The 18,242-nt window shown below is 48.0% G+C and overlaps 1 protein-coding gene across 9 annotated transcripts in view; it reads right to left on the bottom strand.

The window, feature by feature from the left end:
- Positions 1–17,195, bottom strand: part of LOC121592895 (glucose transporter type 1) — a 172,973-nt gene extending 155,778 nt beyond the window's left edge. The window contains exons 1-2 of one of the 9 annotated variants that reach the window (XM_041914767.1): positions 16,809–17,195; positions 13,597–13,735 (exon numbers count right to left, since the gene is read on the bottom strand). The gene's annotated coding sequence lies outside the window, so the exon portion shown is untranslated. Of the gene's footprint in view, positions 1–13,517; positions 13,736–14,115; positions 14,200–14,222; positions 14,413–16,808 lie in introns of those variants that run through there. The other 8 variants (XM_041914769.1, XM_041914770.1, XM_041914772.1 and 5 more) reach the window with 8 other exon arrangements.
- Between the last annotated feature and the right edge of the window lie 1,047 nt (positions 17,196–18,242).

The raw sequence follows: 18,242 nt of genomic DNA, 5'->3' as shown, positions 1-18,242 counted from the left end.
GTATGCCCAGGCATCCAATATAAACCTTATCCTTTTATCGCAAACGCAAAAGAAACAGTGTGACAAAAGAAAAAGAAGAAGCAAAAACGAACTGCACTCGACGACGGTGGCAGCAGAATCCAAATAAACTCCAGATTCAATCACCGATCCGGTGGCAGAGGTCACGATAACTTCGTTCACTGATACCGGGCCCGTATTCGGTGAAGACGACGACGACGACGACGACGACGGTGACAACTAAAGCCAATTCGCAAACGAGATTCTATTCTATTTGGTTTCCTTCGGGACACACACACACACACACGCGCGCGGGTGAATTTTGGGATCCGTTCGCTTTCGGGATTTCGCTTTCGCTCGCTGCCGCAGCGGTTTGCATAGATTCAGGCGCGCACACACACTGCACAGCAAGCGGCGAACCGTGCCGCCGTAAAATTCCCTTACCCGAGCGAGTATCTCGGTGAAAAGATCTGTGCCCTGGTTTTGGGGCACATCGCTTTTTATTTGATTTTTCCTCCTCCGTCCGTTTTGTGTGTCCCGCCAACCCGAAAAAGAAAAGCCAGCCCCAAAAATGTATGCCAGGTCAGCCTGGTTCTTCTTTCCAGAAGCTGCTGCTAGAACGCTCCAGGGGAACGGCTAAAAGCCTTCCCAGCCAGCCACATTCGGTTGCGTTTGCGTTTGCTTGCATTTCATTTTATTTCTTTCACTCTCGCTCCTCCCCTTTTTTCTCTTTTGTGCAAGAAAAACGAAGTAAAGGCTTAACGCCGCATCCACCGTTGTCTTTGGCGTGTGGAGGTTTATCACGTAGAAACACACAAGAAAACCACAGAAGATGACGACTCCCGTCCCCAGCCAAGCGTATGGTTGACGATGTGGCCACCGAAGCTACCAAGCCGTGCAAAGAACAGAGAGGGGGATTTTCCGTGTGTACATTTGCCCAAAAAAAAAGGCCAAATAAAGCACATCGCTCAACCTCAATGCACATCGCACCTTCTTGATCGATTGCAGCAACGAACGACGAACACTGAAAACGACAAACAGCACAGACACATTACGCTCGTTCACGATCATTCGACGATTTGCATAAACGTCTTGGCTGTGTCCGACCCGGCCCCCCCCCCCCCCCCGAAATGTGCCATTTCGTTTGTGCTTGTTTTAAATTTGCCCATGACAAGCGCAAATCGATGTCTAACCTCTGTTTTCCCAAATCGGGAACAGCTTTTGCTTCCACTGCACTCCGTGCTCGCTGCGCTCCACTATGACATCATTTTGGGTCGTGTCGTGTGAAGAAATCAACCTGCGGCAACGACAACCACGCAGCGAGATTCTTGAATAAGATTCGAAACTAGTCCCCGCCTCTTCCCTTGTTGGCAGCAAAATAGTATAAAGAAACATCATAAAACTACGAATCATCACTTAGCCAAAGGGGGGGGGGGGGTGGTTGGGGAGCGATACGTTGCGCCCCAAAACGAGACACATCAGACGTGACAGATTGCACACCACAACACCCAACTCACCATAAATAAGATGCATTGCTTTATGACACGAATCTGCTGCCGCTTTGAGCGTCGCCTTTGCAACGACGCGGGGAAGAGTTTTAATTTACCTAATTGCAACACAAGCAGCAAATGGTGCAGTGCAATGGTGCAGCGCAAACGGGGGGGTGGGCAACTTTTTACGGCTTGTGTGATCTGCTTTGGTTCCCTTGTTATGATGCAGCAAACAGGCCTTGCATTTTGCAGACGCAAAGCATTGGCTGAACTGAGTAAAAGAAAAAGCTTTCCTGTGTGCTATGGTCGCTGCTTAAAGTTTGCGCCTGAAAGTATGCAATATGCACTGCACAGAGCGCCTAAAGCTATGCAACTAGCACAATGAAACTATTCTCTAGTGCGATGAATCTTGAATGAAAAAAGCCTTTAACAGGTACTCTTTACAAACGATGCTGTGCTATATTTTTCACCAGAAACCAGTTTGTGCTGAGTAATGTAAAATAAAATTATTAATATCACTCACTTATTTCTTATCAATCTCGAGAGAGAGCACACACATTCAATTCCGTACGCGAACTTCGAACCCAATCAGCGCTCTTTCACCTCCAATAAGCTCCACTCATCGCGAGCTACTTGAACCGTCAGCAAATACACATATATATCGTTACACAGCAACGACGAACACTCGGCCCTGAACGAGCAACTGGAAAATCATTTTCACCTTGCCACCTTGGTGTATGTGCTCGAGTGCTCCGGTGGCTTATAGTTCGCCGGAAACGAAGCTCTTCTTGGTACAATTCCCCATCGGTGAGCGGGTGACTCGCTTGCAAGAAGTGCACTCCAGCAGCTCGGTATTATCATCCACCGGTCCACTATCCACTCGCTTCCTTCGTGCCGTGGCGAGGTGTAGAAAGCGATCCGATTTGCTGTCATCCACGGGCACGGCTGTCTTTGCGGGCTGACCGATTACCAATAAGAGCTGACCATTCGCCGCACCTGAGCCTCAATGCCTTGCCCACTTGAGCTTGTAATCGTAGAATTGGTCTCGATAATGAACGCTGTCCGGGTCGGGTTGGAAAGGATTTTTATCCATTTTTTCTTTCCCGTTTGCCCCGGGAAAGGTAATCTTGAACCACTCAACGCTCAGGAGCGCCCTCAAGATCCAAAGAAGTTGAAAAAAAGGGAAGCTCATGAAGCACGAAGATGCATCCCATCGGAGACTCAGACAGTTGAATGAAATCTTGCCCCCATTGACAGAGCTTTGGCACAGAGTGCCACAGAGCATCAGGCCCGACGCTCTAGCAGGCTTATCTGCACAATTCACTACAACACTGCTTGCCCCAAGCCATCGCCCCTCGACAGCAGCAAAGCTCCAGGCAAATAGTTGCTGATAAAACGAAATTAATAATAGTTCAAAATGGATTTATGGTGCTTGCGTTTGAATTTATTGCACCGTCCGAGCGATTTTTGAAGGAAGGGGGGGGGGGTTTGGGCGCTCACAGCTGTCGACGTCAACGTTTATTACGGTCAACACTCCCGTGTCCTCCCGTGCCGAAAGTGTGCCCCGGAGCTGTTCAAATATTGGTCAAGCGAGTAAACTTTGAAGTAAGCTTACTTACACTCACACTGTGCCGCTCCGGTGCCAGCCAAGTTGGGTGTAACCACTCGGAACGGGCGGGCGTAAAGGTTTGCCGTTCGCGTTTACTGCCCAATTAATGTGTCAGAAAACGGGTTCCACTCTTAACCTCCGCTGCCACCCCTACATTCTGCTGGTGTAATAGACTTTTTGCTGTGTGTGAATGCCGAAAAAGGGCAAGCGCTATTTTATATCGTTCCCGCAAGCATACACCAGACAAAAAAGCACACAAAGTGTGTCCTGCTGCACGTGAAGTTGAATAAAAACTGAAGACCATCATCATCAGCAAGTGGGGAAGGGGAGGTAGTAGTGAGTGGGCAGTGATTTGCCAGTTCAACTCACCCCATCCGTGGACCGAGCACATAAATCCCCACCTACGCTACTGGTTGCTGTGCTATTGCCACCAGTTTTCCAATGGTCGACGGTGGTGAAGCTGTTGGTTGGTCCCGCATTCAAAGAGGTCCCGTTCACCCAAACACACACACACACCGAGGAAAAAACACACGTTGTAGCAATTAAGGAGTTTCTTTGCCACTTTTGAAAGGGTGGCCCTAATTCCCATTGCCCAGCCAAACCCCACATCACCACACCGTTCGCTTTGTGGTGACAGCAGATTCGGTCAGGGTTTGTCACACCGAGCTGGTGTTGGTGGGCGCAATCGCGCAAAGATGGTCCGTAATAAAATTTACACTTTTACGACCAACCGGGACAGGGAAGGAGTATTTTCGGGACAATCGGGCTCGATGTGCTCCACGGTACACATCTTTTCCTATCATTTTCATACGGGTCAGTTGCCGTGTCAGGGGCTAGATTGATCCTTCCGAAAAAATGGTTTCTAACACTCCGGTCGAAAAGTGTTACCCTAGCAACTGTCCTTACTGTGCAAAAAAGCGTTGATTTTTGTGACAGTTTTGAAGAGTACAAAAAATGTAAAAGGCATTTGCGTCACTACTAGCCAGTCATTAGGTGGGCTCAAAGCAGTCCCTTTGACCTGTTCCTCCATCACAAGTGCACCCAACAACGTCCAACACGATGAATGCATATGGATGGATGAATAACGAGCAGTAGATTTATGCTCCGGGACTCTCTGTCACACACGCATACATTCCAGAGTGAGCGAGGAAAAAATCCCTCCCAGGCATAATAAAACCCAGGCCTGGCGGCTATCGCTACCGGTAATCGCCGACCACCGAGCACTGTGTGTGTGTGTGTGTGTGTGTGTGTGTGTGTGTGTGTGTGTGTGTGTGTGTGTGTGTGACACACCAGTCACAGTCCAATCGTCCCAGGGAATGGCTGGAAAGCTAAGCTACATGGCCACTGTGGGACACGGATCCGAAATCTTTCAGTTCGTTACCCATCAAACCGGACAAACGGTCGGCCGGCACTACAAACTAACCCCTAAACCAACAGCCCCACCCCACCGAGCGATGCGGGAACAACGGCTAACAGGCTATTGTAACCCGATGCGAGGCACCCCCGCCGGTCGCCCCGGGCGAACGATGATGGCGGGATAACATGGGTTTTATACTATTTCTATCTCCCTTCTCCTTTCGCCCACACCAACCCAAGTTCTGGGAAGAAGCGTTAGTGGATGATCTAAATGGAAATGGGACAAAGGTCCACACACACACACACATACATACACACACACACATTGCTCCGTTGTCAGGTTGGCCTTGGTTGCATTAGTGCGAACGTGTGGAGCGTTGGGTTGGATGAAGGCTAAAAATGTACAATTATTTCACAGCATCCAGCATCCATCCATGGCTATGTCCTCTGCAGAAACTTTAATAATTCAAACCTACTACTACTGCAGAATGGGATGTGTTCCCATTTCTGTTTCCCGAGCATTACTGTGCTTGTGTGTATGTGAGGGAAGAGCTGTTCTGTCAGCTCATATATACACTCGCTGAACCCTTGGAATGGTCAAGTAGGCTCAATCATTCGCTGTATCTAAGCAGCAACCCTTGCGTTGGCAGGGCGCTCTGCATGCGCTGTACGGTGTGTGAGTGTGTGTGAGACATGACATGTGCATGAACATTTCTCTCATACACCCAGCCACACACACACACACACACAGATGGTGTGGGGAGTTAAATGATGAGAAAATGTAACCTGCCTTTCCCTTCAAAACACTCCCTACACATTCCTTGGAGAGTGGCTTTTTTTGTTCAGTGTTTCATTTCAGTTCCATTTAAAAAAAATTCCTCATTCTGGGACTGGACCAAAGCGGACGCAGTTGTGTCACGTGGCCTGGTGGCTCCTAACTCCATCGTTTGCATATTTTTTTTACCACTGCCTGCTCTATTTTAGAACGCAAACAGGCTACGAATGTAATGCAGCTTGCCTAACCAAGGGCGTAAAAGAAATTCGAACGACACAACGCAAGATCTTTCTTCTACGGTGATGTTCACCGAAAACGTTTCAACAGTACGTTTTGCTGCCACATCTACAGTCACACGTGTACGGTAAATAATTTTTTGGTACGGCAAAGTACTACGGGAACTTGGGTGTTGCACCTGAGCACATATGTGGGGCGGAATTAATGGCCTCTGGGAGACGAATTTTATTGCACTACCCCGGAATAAACTTCAGGCTAAAAAAAAGCGGAGATAACGGAGAGCTTTTTTTGTTGGGAGACTAATGCAGTGTAGCAGGTGGTACCAAAAGATGATACGATAAGCATGAAAATATCATAGCCGAATGCTTAAAACCACAGCCCACATGAAACAATGCTTGTCTATAGCTTAGGAAAAATACATTCACTTTATAACATTTTTAAAAACAAAAGCACCATGTCCAAGTACTGGAATTATCTTCGATAGATCTACATAGACCGCACGCCTAGACAAAGGATTTCGGTTCGTTTGTAGCAAACATTCTAAAGTTCATAAACCGAATCAAATCCAGAGTTGCTCCATGAACGCTTATCTTACAAGTATCCTCGAGGTACACTTTTCATCGATTAGGAGCTTATACCTTTTCTTTGCTTTTTTTGGTCCAGCAGTCTTCTTCATCAATTCCAGTTAAACGAACCCGGGTACCTTTTGTACGGACTGATGAGTACGCATCCGTTAGTAGCCTACAGGTAGCAACGATATCAGCATAACATATCTTCCATCATCCCTCACTCTCGTTCGTTGACCAAATCGGATGGTTAATATTTCGTACGAATCCCCCTTAATCGCCCACCGAGGGAAGGATGCGTGATGTTTCCAGCGTGCCTGATACGCTTCAATGAATGGGTGAGATTTCGCTGCTTGGGTGTAATACAGCATGAAAACAGAATAAAGCAGTTGCCTGGTGGGATCTGTTTCATTCGAAAGGAAAACGTCGACGGGAGAAAGTAAGCCTGTATTCGCCTGTGTACCCTTTTGAACTTGGAAGAGTTTCACGGTGGGGATATTGAAGATTATGCTTGTAATAATCATAAGAAGGATGTTTATCAGTGATGTGAATCTGGTGTAGAAGTCATAAAACGCGTTGGCGTTTGAAACTCAACGAAACAACTCCGCGTTGTATTATGAATTGCATAACTTTAGGCGCACTAGTTTACCATTGCATTCCTTCAGGGGTAAAACGATTTGATTTCACCGTGTTTGATGGTCGCAGGCAGCCGTAGAATTCACCACATGTAACTGCCACCCCAACCCCGAGTACCGCACACCGATGGACATGTGTTTCTCATTTCCCGATAGATAGTTGGTGTTATCTCGCATCCCTTCCCGGTCCTCCGCGCGCGCACCAACTGCTCCACCTGCCGCAATTTCTGCGGTCACTCGATAATGGCGTAAAATTGTCATGCTTTTTAGGATTATCGCGCTTAGATAAACGGTCTAATCGAGCGACTAACACGCACCGAACTGCTGCCCGGGCTTTATCGAAACGGAAGAACGCCCAACGCGCCACAAAAACCCACCGGACGCGCGGGCAGGAAGGATGGCAGGACTGGACGACCCTTCGAACGAATGTCACTTTATCCGCTCAATTTGTGGTGAGCGCTGCCTCCCTCACTCACTTCCCATATGTGTGTGTGTGTGTGTGTGTGTGTGTGTGTGTGTGTGTGTGTGTGTGTGTGTGTGTGTGTGTGTGTGTGTGTGTGTCTCGGTAATTTTGGATTTGGTCAATTTGGTGGAAAATCTTCGTCCAAATGGACTAGTGTCGTCATGTTGGCCTCACCCTCGCAGTGAAATGCTCAGCCTTTTTCGGGTCAGCACGCGTGTGTGTGTGTGTGAAACAACAAGTTACAACAAGTTCCGCATCGCTAAACACGAACATGTGCACACACACACACACACACACACACACACACACACACACACACACACACACACACACACACACACACACACACACACACACACACACTCACACACACATTCAAAAGCCCGGTTGATGGGACGCAAGTGAACGGAACCACATCACAAGCGATAGCCAGGCGTTTAGGTCAACCTATCAATCAGGATTAGGAACCTTTCCTGGCGCCTCTCGTTTCTCCCATTTCTCCTACATCCCCCACCCCGGAAATGGGTAACCCTTCTTTCCCTTCCCATTGCTATTGCCCACGGTAAAGGTCTAATTGCAAAGGTGTGAAGTTTACTGGCTCATACTGGCTTTTATTTGTGCTGGCCGAGCGGGAAGGTCCACAACAAGAAAACACCACCATTCAACACCAAAACCCCGCTTCCCAAAACAGGGAGGGCTTTTGAAGTTATTTATCGCCCTCAAGCTCCTCTAAGCTCGTTTGGGTAAGGTTTGAGTGGAAAAGAGCCGGGATTAAGGCCGGGGAAAGTATGGGCATGGTCCCGACCGGCACCGGATCGATGCCGAACAAATGTGACCCATTAGAAGGAACGGCAAAAAGAACAACAACAGCTGGCAGGCAAAAAAAAATGGTCACTCATAAATGTGACCACAAGACAGGTGACTAATTTGAACCATTTACGGATCTGTGCGTAATTCTTTTTTTTTTTTGGTTGTTGTCTGGATTAATCGTAATGCACTCAATGGCAAGCGGGGACGAAGGGTGAACGTTTTGGTTAATGAGTAAGATTGAAAGCTGGGCTTAAAGGAGGACACACACAAAGCTCTTAAGGCTGTAGTAAACGAACCATTTCCGTACGGTGCACAGAAAACCAGCCTAAAAGTATGCAATAAGCATGACAAGCGTCGGCTATTCAACCCGCAAACGCGCTCTTTAGCACGTTTTTACATTGCAAACACGCGCTTAATGCTGCATTGCATACGGAAACATACCGTTTGTGCCAGCGAAAGCTGTATGCCATTGTCATTGTGGAGACCCTCACATCTACTACGTCATTCATGGTGACGATCCGTCATTTAATTTCCTTCGTTTCGTTTGGTTGTTTGTGCGGTGCACGACGGTTTTCGGCAGGGCAGTTAGCGACTCATCGCGGCAGCACCGTACCACGGGACACACTGACCACCATATTACTGTGTCATACAAACACACAAAACCTTCTAGTCTCACCGACCCCTTGCTGTGAAAGGGCCCACCAAATTCCAACTTTCACGTGACCGAACCCGGGGTGTCGTGACCGAGGGCAACACACACACAGAAGAGAGAAAAAACGAACGAAACAAATGGCAAAATGTAACAGCACAAGCAGCACAAGCAGCACCAGCAGCAGCAGCGGGTTGCCCGACCGTGTCCCGTGGTAACTGGGACACGCTAATTCGTGCACCACAGCGTGAGGTTTGTTAATTTTCCAGCTCGCTCGGGACGGTTCGCTTTGCTGTTTTGCAGGGGCTTTTTTCGTTTCACTCCCATTCTGTGTCCTTTCAATTTTTGGGCAGCCCAACCAACCAAAAAAAAAACCGTTGGTACCACTGAACGACGGATCGTCCCGACCGACCCTAGAACGTAGCTAGGGTCTTATTTGGGAGTCTCATAATCGTGACCGAAATTGCTCAACCGTTCTCAAAACTCTCCTCCTGCTGCTCCAAGCATGCAAAGGGGAAGGGGGTGGGGAGGGGGAAAGGGTCAGTATGAGTTTATAAAAATATATTTGCCTTTCTTTTGTACAACTCGTCACGGACACGCTGTGGATGGATGGGAAGCGACACACACACACACGCAAAAAAAAACACGCTCCAAACTGAAATAAAAACCCCCCAACTGTGACTGGGAGGAGAGAAAAAAATGCTCCCGGTGGGTGGTTTAATAAATAGGAACAGCGCACAGCACACATAATCAGTCCCGCATACACACACACACACACATCATCAGTTGGGTATAAAACACATTAAAAATCCTCCAAAAAGCTTGGATTCGCGCAGCAGCAGCAAGTCACCCGTCAGCAAGTTGTCAGTTTTTGGGGTTCGGAAAAATCTTTTAAAAATGATACCCAGTAGAGTGGGCCGCCAAACACACACGTCCACACGTTATAATGAATGCGATGTTAACTCGCGATTTCAGCACAAAATCACAGCCCCACTGACACTGAGGAACGTGTTGCGTAAATTGTCACATTATCGTCGGCGAACCGTGTGAACATCATCATCATGATCATCGTCATTGGGCGTTATCATCGTTCGTCACCTCATCGAGTGGACAAATGAAAGTCCTAAGCTGGATGAGGGGGGATAAGAGGGAGTGGGCCATATCACTCACACAAACTGCGAGCACGTGAATGGGAAATCGGAACCGGAAAACGGGGTGACGCCGACGTCATCAACGCTCTCCCCCCATCGGAAGCCGTTTCAGGCGAGGTCAGCCTCGAGTTGTGTGTGTGTGTGTGTGTGTGTGTGTGTATGCTCTAGCAAAAACAGTTTGTCCTTTTTATATCATTCCTCTTGCCTTTATTCCTTTTGCATTTTATATTTGCATGTCCGTGCCGTTTGTGTGTAAGTCAGTGAGCAAAAAAAAAACAGCCACGCAAAACAGGACTCTAGTTTTATATAAATATTACTTTCCATTTCTGAACACGAGCAGACGAGCAGTCCTGGGAAGCCTTTTTTTTTTGTTGTATTTTACACTCCCTCCGCGGGGTGTTGTTACATGTTTCACTCACACTTACATCCATGCAATGCTTGCCATGTGCGGACGTCATCAGTGTAATAAAAATAAAATACACCAAAAAGAAAACGGGAAACACAAACCTTCCGCTTTGTATGAGCCACCAGCACACACACGTGGAATGGGGAAGGATGTGCACGTGCTTTCCATTGGTTTTGTGTGGCACACACCGTTTTCCCTGTGCGAAAAGCACAGCCAGAGTTCCGGGAAAAAGGGGCAAAGCGTCCCATCGCATGGTCATAGTCAAACTGGACACGGTATGCACACACAGCTCAGTTTTCTTTTTGTGGGGATGTTTTTTTTTACCTTCCCCTTTAACCTAAACCTGCAGCTATACTATTTCACCAACTCGGAAGCAGTTTTCCGTACGGTGCGCATCTCCGGGAATGATACGGAACACCAACCGGGAGGCGGACGTGAGAATGTTAAATTAAACTCTTTTGCTTGTTTGCTGTTTTGTCGGTGCTGTTACGATCTTTTGCACTGCACTGTGTAGCGTACAGTAGTCAAGGCTTACTTATATGCACTCTTATTCATCTTTATTAAAGTTTAATATGTTGCACCACTTAACAAACGTCCTTTGAAAACTGCATACTAAAGAGTTCTTCGAAATTAAGTGAGCTTTCAATTTAATTTTACAAGATTCCATGTAATTATGTGTTTTTCCCCGGTTGTGCTCATTGCGTTAACTAAACCCAGCCAGGAAAAAAAAAGAATCGCACACACACTCTGTACGAAGCTTAATTATAAAACCCTCCCTCCCTCTCCGCTCATTAGTTTCGTATCATTAATTATTTTTCTTCCTCCCCCGGGGTCCCGATAAGCGCCCAAACCCTGTCCGTCGGAACTTTCGATCATTAAAGCACATGTCCAGTGCACATTAATGGCCGCCACCGCCGGTTCCATCAAAGAAAAGGGTCACGCGTGCTGCCCCAAAACTCAGCCAGAGCTTTGCAAAGCTTGCATTCCTGAACCCCGGGCGAGCGAGCGGGGGCGGAAAAGGGGAGTTTTGCGGGTGACGGTCCGGCGACAAGCGTTGCATTCTAATTATTATAATTAGCGTCGGTGAAAAAGATGGACCCACGCAGCAGCAGCACCGCCTCGCCAAACTGATGCTAATGCCACCGGGTGGACACCGGGCATAGCTGTGGAGGGTCAGGCGAGCAGGCGAGCGAGCTAATAAATCCTAACGAGCTCGGCGTACAAAGCAGCGTCCGTTCGCGCTTGCGATGCACTGAATATTGAACCAATTCCACCATGCGTCCCGCATTCTCCCAGCGCACCGGAACAGCCACTCCCTTCGGTCGGGTTCGGGACAAGAGAAACGAACGGTGTACGTGTGTTTAGTATTCGATTAAAACTGGCGCGGCGTGGTTGCTCCCAGAAACGCTTGCTCACGCCACGCCACGCAGCGCCTCCACGTGCTCCACGTTCTGCTATCCCTTTCATTTTTTTGTTTTATATCTCCCCCCCTTTTCCATTATTGTTATTCGATTCGAGTTTGAAGGTACGATATTCCAAAATGGCACCATCAGCACATTCCGGAGCCACATTTACAGTCCAGCCAGGCTCGTCGTTTGGCTCGTTAGATACGAAATGCACCGCGCCCGAAATGGAGCGTTTCGGTTGTGGGTCGGCCCAGGAATGTAGTGACCAAGGCTGGCCGTTTGTGGCGGGGTTGGAAGCGATGCTTTGGTGTGCGCACTCGATTAATCCACAAACCACGACGAGCACTCTCTGTCTCCCTTTGTAGAGCTTTCCAGTGAAGCGTTTATTAGACTTTATTGGAATGATACACATTTTGATCAAAACTGCGTTAAGTCAATAATTCCCCCCACAAAGCTCCATTATCATTCTATAGAAAGGGTTTGAATTGGTACGTTTTGCTCGCTAAAAGCTAGTTATAGCTCGATCGGTTATTTGTGGAACACTTTTCCGTTTTGTAGCGCTGCTGAAAATCATTTTGGATATTATTTTCATCGCAATTTAGTGAGAAAAGACTGATTAGTTCCTTTGAAAGCATAAATGGAGCAGATTTAAATTTGCTCATAAAGCCAGCATTCAAGGCGAACTGTAAAATATGCAATCATTAGTTATGGATGTGGAACAACGAGCAAATATTTGTTGTGCCATGTAAATTGCATACCTTTAGGCGTATTTTGTTTGCTGAGTGTACCTTTCTAGCTGAGTATACGCTCAACCGTAAATAAACAAGTATTATTCTCAGTAGAATAGTGTTTTTCGCTAAATATGTTCTAATGCTTAATTGAAACACAATTTATATATTAAATAATATCGCTAAAAATTGTTAAAATAAATATAAAGCTCTCCACGAACAAGGACTGACGTGCGAGACGACGAACTCGGTTTGTTACTGGATCATTTTCTAATCATGTCCATTTGCTGCTTGCATTGATTGCAACAGAAAAGAGCTCCATTTATCATTCCCTTGGTATAAAACCAGCCTGCACGAAAAAAAAAACCCTCCCAACCATTGTAAAAATTCCTCCAAACCTCGATTTCAAACACAAACACGCTTTCCAAACCCAAACCCTCTTGCAGCAAGTTTTTCAAAGTTTTTGCCCGCCACCAAACGCAAGATCGTCCCCGCAATTCGCTCAACCCCAAATGGGAGGGAGAAGGAGAGAGAAAAAATACGTTCACAGTGCTTCAGGCATCATTTTCTATCCCCCTGCCCCGTGGTGTGTCCAAGCCGCCGTAACAATCGCCCATTTCGGGCCGGGATGGCGCAAACTTTCCAAGAAACCTGCAAAAGGCACCAAAATAAAACACCTGCAAAACTTACCGCGTTTTTTTTCTGCGTTGCGTTGCGTTGTTTGGTCACTGGCAGTCGGATCATGCTGTGCTGGCGAACGAACTGGGTGTACGGTTTTCTTCACATTTCTGTACATTAACACAGCCTTGCGGAGCACACAAACACCTGAGCAGAAGGCACACACATCGACGCCACACGCTGTTCACGCTTTGGTGCTTTGGGGGTGGTCCACCCAGTACACTTACCGCTGTCCGCTCCCTCTGTTGCCGTGGGAGTCTGTAGAGAAGTTTCTAACACGTCCTGCACACACACACACACCGAGTCACTGCCAGACGCATACACTGTGCTTGAAGTTAAGATGGTCTTGTGATTTTTTCCCTCCACTCTCTGTACTCCTACAGAGTGGTCTGCAATTTTTCATGCAGACTTTTTATTTACACTCACCGTTTGCAAGTGGCAAGTTTTCTTGATTTCCACCCCAAATAGGAAGAGTCTGAAACTGTATTACAACGTCCAACTGTAGTCCCTGAGTGTCCCTCCGACAGTCCATTATGTAAGGGTAAGATCTTTCTAACTCACATCAGATGGGCAGCTTTTTAACACACCACGAAGAGGCTTTAAAGTTGTTATCATTTCCTTAACTCACACGATGACTCACACTTGTGCTGTCGTTTAAATGCTTTGCATTACTAAACTCGTTCCCAACACTCACATCGTACGATTTGGACCATTTTCACCATAACACTCGAACGGAAAAACTCATCACCAATCAATAAACTACCGTTTTTTCACAAACTCTAAACGAGGACGGAGGACAGAAAAAAAAATGGGGGGAACTCCCCAATAAGACGAATGAAAAATAAATACTCCCAACCCAATCACCGCCACCGTTACTGGCCTGCACCCGTCCCCTCGCGCTCCGTTAGTGGTATTGTTTTAGCTCAAATTAAATCGATTCGGGCCTGCCGCCTTGTGTGCCGCCCTACCACCATCGCCCAACAACCCCGTTCAGTAATGTTTAAATATTCAACGTTTGCTTCTCGCTGCTGCCGTACTTTCTGCCGCGTCTCCCGCGCCTTTCGCACGATAAACCTTCCGTCCACGTATGTGTGTGTACGTTGGTCTACACATCTGCAGTCCGCAGAGTGTGTGCGAACCGTTTGCGTTGACCGCTCACCCGCTCCGCACACTGCACGCCGCGGAAATCCCGACCCAATCGGTAGTAGTAGTAGTAGCTGGCCCCGGTGGCCTTCTAACCGAGCAACCGAACGGCAGAACACTAACCACGCCAACTGCCAGCCCAGCCAGCCAAAGTTAGTCGCTGGCTACCGCCTCCCCCCTCGCTGGTTCCTTCGCTGCCACCGTCCGGAAGGTTGCGCCGTGGAGTGAGTGTGTGTTTTGTTGGTCCTGGCAGCGCTAGCACTGACCAACGGGGCTGTTGGCTCCCACGGCACGGTTCGAATGTGCTGTGTCCTGGCGCGGGAATCGTGTCTCCCCGAACGACGCGTCACTCACGGGTGAGCCCTCGGCTGAATGAGTGCTCGGTTCGGAGTCCTTTCGGGGCACGAAGTTTTCCCTGCAACGAATCGGGTTGGAACCGAGCCACTCACACACACACACACACACGGTCGAACGAAAACGTCACACGCAAAAGTACGAACAGTCACGTTCGGGCGCTGTATGTAACGGTTTTGCGGATTCGCTTGTTTTGCTACTCCAATCTCAGCAGGCTTTTACTCTCGCTCTCTCTCTCTCGTTCTTCCTCTCGCAAAACAATGCTCTCACCATTCTCCACCGTGCTCAGCGTGCATCCTTTCCTGGACGGGCAAGCGCCAGTAAGTCTCTCGCACCGAATTCGCTCGACTCAGCTCCGTACTCTCCCCTGTCCCTGCTGCTGCAAGTGGCCAGATCTGCCAACCACGCATACGTCACTCTTACCGGGGATACCGCTGTCAGTACGGAACCACCAACACCACCACAACCAACAACAACATCAACAGCAGCACCAGGCACTTTGTCGATAATTTCGGGGCTGCGTCAAGGATCAAACGGAATGCCAAACAAGTGCCAAACGGCAGCACATGGGACCATCCTCCCGTAATGTGGGAGGGAGGGGGGGGGAGGAAACAAATTCTTAGAAGCTCGCACACTCGCGTGCGATTGCGAGGGATATTGCGGATCACTGCAGATGATGACCGACCCGACCCGTCCTGGCGCTGTGTCACACAGTTCCAACACGGTGTGACACCCAACCCTCTGCTCCATCTCCGGGGCAGCTTTTCCTTCTGTTGTTTTGCAGATTTACTGTTTTTGGTGTCACACACAAACACACACACACACCCGCAACACGCGGTACTAAACTCTCCTGCTTCCAATGAACTCCACTGGGAATGGGGATTGGAGAAATGGTATTCCCTTCGGCGAAAAGGCAAAACAAGCACACGCGAGGCCCTACGCCATGGCGCACACACAGGCCACACAACCGGAGGATGTAAAACCACGTACACACAGCCCCGTCCTACACACACACACCCGCTCGCGCGTACGCCCGGAACAACGTCCCTCGTAACGAACGGTGCTTACGGTGCTTTCGCGTTGCTTGCTGGTTTGGTGCGGAACCGCCCTAAAACCATCACTGCTCTGGGCTCATCCGCTTGGCGCTCCCAGCAACTTCACTCAATTGCTCTGCGAGTGGGTATGAGTGACTGAGAGTCCGCCTTTTGTGCATGCAAGAGCGGCAGGATGTGAAGCTTTCCGATCAGGAAGCAAAGCAACCATTGCTGCGGGGGGGGGATGTGAGTTAAGGGGGTGAAGTAAAATAGAGAGAGAGACATAGAGAGAGAGAGAGAGAGAGAGAGAGAGAGAGAGAGAGAGAGAGAGAGAGAGAAATGAGTTGAGGAGGATACAAGTAAGAGAAAAAGGTTTATTTAACGAAATTCAAAGAGGAAATGAATGAGCATTGGAGACCACTCAGCGGACCAAACCGTATGTTTGTCAGTTCTCTCCTCCAAGAAATGAAGGGAATGGAGCGACTGTGGTGGAGTGGATGCAAGGGGAGCTCGTGTGTGATGCTTTGCTATTATTATTTTTTGCTGATGTAAAAGGGAAAAGAGGGCAAAAATAGGCTCAAGGAACAGTATTTGTAACAAATGTGCCTAAAAATGCATACTTTTGTTAACAAAAATACTGCTTTTAGTGTAAAAAATCATCATTTTCGTGAAGCAATCACAAGCATAGGACGGTTTAGAATGCTAAACACACTCCCTTTCCAGCAGCAGTGCGCTAGTGCACATACCAAAACACGCCCGTTTCGCCAGGCCAATCGATATGCCCATTGCTTCGCTCGTCATCCACCCGAAAAATGTCGAAAGGCGAAAAGAGCTGCTTTGGCTTACATTTTTAATCCTCGCACACAAACAATCCCTCGCTTTTCTTGTTTCAAGATCAAGAGTTTTGGCCACGACTTGAGCCCCACTTTACTCTTCCGTAGCTTGGCGTAATAATTTGCCACATTGGATGCGCGCCACCAACACAGGCGCCACTGCAGCAACCAGCAGCAGGGTGGCTCCACCGCAGCACACTCACACACACACACACACACCCAACGCACGCAGACTCACACACACACACGGACACGGGTACGGAAACGGTGTAGCAGGGCAGCAGTAGAGATCAATATCGTCCTGCAGAGGCCTCTCGGGGTTGGCCGAGCAGCGCGTACACACCGCGAGAACCGTGCACGGAGATGACCGGACGAAGGTTGCTGGTGGGTTGGTGGGGGAAGCGCATAGAGGACGGGGCAAAGGTGTGTTCGGTTTTTTTTTTTGTTGCGATTGTTTTCCACCGCTCGCTTATGATTTCAGGCCTTACACTTTGCGCTTGTTTTCGGGCTCGCACAATTAAACATTCAGCACAGGTTCGCAGCTCTCCCCGCCTTGTCGACACTCACTAGAGGGCAGTAGGGCAGCCGCCCCGCCCTGCCGCGTTTTGTGGCCAACGTCCACGCCGTGCTCCGTGGTTTGGCTCCAATCCCGCCACACACATACACACACACACACGTTCCACAAAATCGCGTTTTTTTTAAAGGATTATGTGAAAGGTGAAGCACACACGAGACACACAAACACACAGAGACGGAGTGAGAGAGAGAACGACGGGGGAGGAGGTGCACACGCACGCACACACACTCCTGAGCGCGGGGGAGCGTGATGTCCTGGCGGGTACGACGTCACGTCCTTCACGTGCGAGATGGCAAAATACAACTGAAGCCAGCAGCACCGACTGGGGCGGCTGGATGATGTTGGGTTCGGTTTTGTCTGCAGGAGAAGAGATCTTGGGCTCTTTTCAAGGGAGAGAGAGAGAGTGAGAGAATGAGAGAGAGTTTGGTGAGAATGGTGGCTGAGTGGCCCTCGACGGATGGAGGCGCCTGGTGAGTGTGGAAAATGAGTGTTTCCTTCCAGCGGAGGCTGAGGCGATGTCATGTCACAGAGGCTGTTAGTGTTTTGAGTGGTATTGGTAGCATCGTACCTTCCATCAGTGTGTGGGTAAATGTGGTGAATGTCAGATGGTTTGACGGACTGGGCGAAAAAGGCTTGCAAGGCTGTCAAGTGTTCGCCCGTTAAGACACGATGCAGATGTGTGTTATTGTAGCGTTTGATTTAACTTTATCGTTTGAGAACGTTTGTTGGGATAACAATGGCTTGTTTACAATCTTTTCAAAAAGTTAAATCGGTTTTTATGGGTACAATTAGCTCTTTCTCAAGTAATAATATATTCTATTGGAACAAGAATGAGATAAACCCATTACATATTCTAATTAGAGAAGACGGACATTTTGCATAACTTTAGGCGTTTTACACTCAAAACACAGTTGAGGATAGGAATAATTAGTAAATTTGTAAAAGCTAATTACGTTCTTAAAATAAATGTCATTAATTTTTTAAAATATAAGACTTAAACAGACTTAACGATTAACTTAGCACAATCATCATTTGAATCATTTGGCCCTAGAAAATCAACCGCTTACATAAAAATAGTATAAAACTAGGAGTTCATCAAGTCATATAAAAAGAACAGCTTATCACTCGAAGCAGTCATATTAACTCCCAAATTAACCAATCAACGCATATACTTGGACCCCCTCCCACAGCAAAGAAGAAGAAGAAGACTTGGCCCCCTCGTTCTACCAATGCCCGAAAGCCATTTATCTTTATTGTTCGGTATTCTTTAATCACACCGCATTAACCGATAATTAGATTAGAAGTTCAAATCCACTACTTAACACACCCGCCCGACATAAGCAGC

Source organism: Anopheles merus, chromosome 2L, assembly GCF_017562075.2.
Source record: "Anopheles merus strain MAF chromosome 2L, AmerM5.1, whole genome shotgun sequence".
NCBI classification, from domain to species: Eukaryota; Metazoa; Arthropoda; class Insecta; order Diptera; family Culicidae; genus Anopheles; species Anopheles merus.
Note: the sequence above shows the minus strand (reverse complement) of the source record. Positions and strands in the feature narration are given on the sequence as shown.